Source organism: Prionailurus viverrinus, unplaced genomic scaffold, assembly GCF_022837055.1.
Source record: "Prionailurus viverrinus isolate Anna unplaced genomic scaffold, UM_Priviv_1.0 scaffold_59, whole genome shotgun sequence".
Classification (NCBI taxonomy): domain Eukaryota; kingdom Metazoa; phylum Chordata; class Mammalia; order Carnivora; family Felidae; genus Prionailurus; species Prionailurus viverrinus.
The window spans coordinates 301,063-305,502 of NW_025927621.1; positions in this window are offsets into that span (position 1 = coordinate 301,063).

Sequence of the window (4,440 nt, forward strand, 5' to 3'; positions counted from 1 at the left end):
CCCTCGAGTGCTGAATGAGGGCCCATGCCAGAAGGCGGCTCAAATGCCCGATAAGGGAACGAGGAAAGCTTAGGTTTCAGTGGAGGGTAATGGTTAAGGGAAGGGTTAGGGTTAGGGTTATGTCCCAAGAGGTTCCAGGCGCCGAACCCACAGCCGGGCAATGGTCTCCCCGAAGGGCTCAGTTGAGGGCACAAAGGACGGTGCCGGTCAGGATCCCTCGTTGGCTGCCAAGGCCACGCACGTCGATAAGCCCCTGGTCGAGGAGGCCTCCGGAATCCTCTCTGGAGCTGCAGCCGCGCCTGGGAAACGACATGGTGAGATTCCAAGTTCCATGCCGAGTCAGCCTGCACCGCTTCTGGACCCCAGGCGCGTGATGCTGTCCGACCTTGGAATTGGGTCCCCATGAGGAGAGAGCCTTAGCTAGGGTTAGGGTTCTGTCCAGGGACGTCGCCAGGGCCGAAGCGACATCGGTCTCGTGATCTCCCTCGAGGGCTGAAGTGAGGGCCCATGCCAGGAGGCGGCTCAAATGCAGGATTAGGTGTCGAGGCAGGCTTAGGTTTCGGTGGATGGTCCTGGTTCGGGGTAGGGTTAGGGTTAGGGTTAGGTCCCAGGAGGTTCCAGGCGCTGAACTCACAGCAGGGCACTGGTCTCCCCGTAGGGCTGAGTTGAGGGCACAAGGGACGGTGCCGGTCAGGGTCCCTCTTTGGCTGCCAAGACCACACACGTCGAAAAGCCCCTGGTCGAGGAGGCCTCCGGAATCCTCTCGGGAGCTGCAGCAGGGCCTGGGAAACGACATGGTGAGATTCCAGGTTCCTTGCCGAGTCAGCCTGCACCGCTTCTGTTCCCTAGGCGCGTGATGCTGTCCGACCTTCGAATTGGGTCCCCATGAGGAGAGAGCCGTCGCTAGGGTTAGGGTTCTGTCCAAAGGCGTCGCCAGGGCTGAAGCGACTCCGGTCTCGTGATCTCCCTCGAGGGCTGAAGTGAGGGCCCATGATAGAAGGCGGATCAAATGCAGGATAAGGGAACGAGGCAGGCTTACGTTTCGGTGGAGGGTAACGGTTCGGGGTAGGGTTAGGGTTAGGTTTAGGTCCCAGGAGGTTCCAGGCGCCGAACCCACAGCAGGGCAGTGGTCTCCCCGAAGGGCTGAGTTGAGGGCACAAGGGACGGTGCCTGTCAGAGTCCCTCTTTGGCTGTGAAGGCCTCACACGTGGATAAGCCCCTGGTCGAGGAGGCCTCCGGAATCCTCTCTGGAGCTGCAGCCGGGCCTGGGAAATGACATGGTGAGATTCCAAGTTCCATGCCGAATCAGCCTGCACCGCTTCTAGACCCCAGGCGCGTGATGCTGTTCGACCTTGGAATTGGGTCCCCATGAGGAGAGAGCCTTAGCTAGGGTTAGGGTTCGGTCCAGGTACATTGCCAGGGCCGAAGCGACTCTGGTCTCGTGATCTCCCTCGAGGGCTTAAGTGAGGGCCCATGCCAGAAGGCGGCTCAAATGCAGGATAAGGGAACGAGGCAGGCTTAGGTTTCAGTGGAGGGTAAAGTTTCGGGGTAGGGTTAGGGTTAGGGTTAGGTCCCAGGAGGTTCCAGGCGCCGAAACCACAGCAGGGCAGTGGTCTCCCCGAAGGGCTGAGTGGAGGGCACAAGGGACGGTGCCGGTCAGGGTCCCTTTTTGGCTGCCAAGACCACACACGACGATAAGCCCCTGGTCGAGGAGGTTTCCGGAATCCTCTCGGGAGCTGCAGCCGGGCCTGGGAAACGACATGGTGAGATTCCAAGTTCCATGCCGAGTCAGCCTGCACCGCTTCTGGACCCCAGGCACGTGATGCTGTCCGACCTTGGAATAGGGTCCCCATGAGGAGAGAGCTTTAGCTAGTGTTAGGGTTCGGTCCAGGGACGTCGCCAGGGCCGAAGCGACTCCGGTCTCGTGATCTCCCTCGAGGGCTGAAGTGAGGGCCCATGCCAGGAGGCGGCTCAAATGCAGGATAAGGGAACGAGGCAGGCTTTGGTTTCAGTGGAGGGTAACGGTTCGGGGAAGGGTTAGGGTTAGGGTTAGGTCCCAAGGGGTTCCAGACGCCGAACTCACAGCAGGGCAGTGTTCTTCCCCAAGGGCTTAGTTGCGGGCACAAATGACGGTGCCGGTCAGGATCCCTCGTTGGCTGCCAAGGCCACACACGTCGATAAACCCCTGGTCGAGGAAGCCTCCGGAATCCTCTCGGGAGCTGCAACCGGGCCTGGGAAACGACATGGTGAGCTTCCAGGTTCCTTGACGAGTCAGCCTGCACCGCTTCTGGACACCAGGCGCGTGATGCTGTCCGACCTTGGAATTGGGTCCCCATGAGGAGAGAGCCTTAGCTAGGGTTAAGGTTCGGTCCAGCGACGTCGCCAGGGCCGAAGCGACTCTGGTCTCGTGATCTCCCTGAGGCCTGAAGTGAGGGCCCATGCCAGGAGGCAGCTCAAATGCAGGATTAGGGATCGAGGCAGGCTTAGGTTTCGGTGGATGGTCCTGGTTCGGGGTAGGGTTAGGGTTAGGGTTAGGTCCCAGGAGGTTCCAGGCGCTGAACTCACAACAGGGCAGTGGTCTCCCCGAAGGGCTGAGTTGAGGGCACAAGGGACGTTGCCGGTCAAGGTCCCTTTTTGGCTGCCAACCACACACGGCGATAAGCCCCTGTCGAGGAGGCCTCCGGAATCCTCTCGGGAGCTGCAGCCGGGCCTGGGAAACGACATGGTGAGCTTCCAGGTTCCTTGCCGAGTCAGCCTGCACCGCTTCTGTTCCTATGCGCGTGATGCTGTCCTACCTTGGAATTGGGTCCCCATGAGGAGAGAGCCTTAGCTAGGGTTAGGGTTCAGTCCAGGGACGACGCCAGGGCCGAAGCGACTCCGCTCTCGTGATCTCCCTCGAGGGCTGAAGTGAGGGCCCATGCCAGAAGGCGGCTCAAATGCAGGATAAGGGAACGAGGCAGGCTTAGGTTTCAGTGGAGGGTAACGGTTCGGGGAAGGGTTAGGGTTAGGGTTAGGTCCCAAGAGGTTCCAGACTCCGAACTCACAGCAGGGCAGTGTTCTTTCCGAAGGGCTTAGTTGCGGGGACAAAGGACGGTGCCGGTCAGTGTCCCTCTTTGGCTGCCAAGATGACACACGGCGATAAGCCCCTGGTCGAGGAGGCCTCCGGAATCCTCTCGAGTGCTGCAGCCGGTCCTGGGAAACGACATGGTGAGCTTCCAGGTTCCTTGGCAAGTCAGCCTGCACCGCGTCAGGACCCCAGGCTCATGATTTTGTCCGACCTTCGAATTGGGTCCCCATGCGGAGAGAGCCTTATCTAGGTTTAGGGTTCGGTCCAGGAACGTCGCCAGGGCCGAAGCGACTCCGGTCTCTAGTTCTCCCTCGAGACCTGAATTGAGGGCCCATTCAAGAAGGCGGCTCAAATGCAGGAATAGGGATCGAGGCTGGCTTAGGTTTTGGTGGGGGTTCCTGTTTCGGGGTAGGGTTAGGTTTAGGTCCCAGGAGGTTCCAGGCGCTGAACCCAAAGCAGGGCAGTGGTCTCCCCGAAGGGCTGAGTTGAGGGCACAAGGGACGGTGCCGGTCAGGGTCCCTCCCTGGCTGTCAAGGCCACAAACGTCGATAAGCCCCTGGTCGAGGAGGCCTCCGGAATCCTCTCTGGAGCTGCAGCCGGGCCTGGGAATCGGCATGGTGCGATTCCAAGTTCCATGCCGAGAGAGCCTGCACCGCTTCTGGACCCCAGGCGCGTGATGCTCTCCGAACTTGGAATTGGGTCCCCATGAGGGGAGAGCCTTAGCTAGGGTTAGGGTTCGGTCCAGGGACGTCGCCAAGGCCGAAGCGACTCCGGTCTCGTGATCTCCCTCGAGGGCTGAAATGAGGGCCCATGCCATGCGGCGGCTCAAATGCAGGATTAGGTCTCGAGGCAGGCTTAGGTTTCGGTGGATGGTCCTGGTTCGGGGTAGGGTTAGGGTTAGGGTTAGGTCCCAGGAGGTTCCAGGCGCTAAACTCACAACAGGGCAGTGGTCTCCCCGAAGGGCTGAGTTGAGGGCACAAGGGACGGTGCCGGTCAGGGTCCCTTTTTGGCTGCCAAAACCACACACGGCGGTAAGCCCCTGGTAGAGGAGGCCTCCGGAATCCTCTCGGGAGCTGCAGCCGGGCGTGGGAAACGACATGGTGAGCTTCCAGGTTCCTTGCCGAGTCAGCCTGCACCGCTTCTGTTCCCTATGCCCGTGATGCTGTCCTACTTTGGAATTGGGTTCCCATGAGAGGAGAGCCTTAGCTAGGGTTAGGGTTCGGTCCAGGGACGATGCCAGGGCCGAAGCGACTCCGCTCTCGTGATCTCCCTCGAGGGATGAAGTGAGGGCCCATGCCAGAAGGCGGCTCAAATGCAGGATAAGGGAACGAGGCAGGCTTAGGTTTCAGTGGAGGGTAACGGTTCGGGGAAGG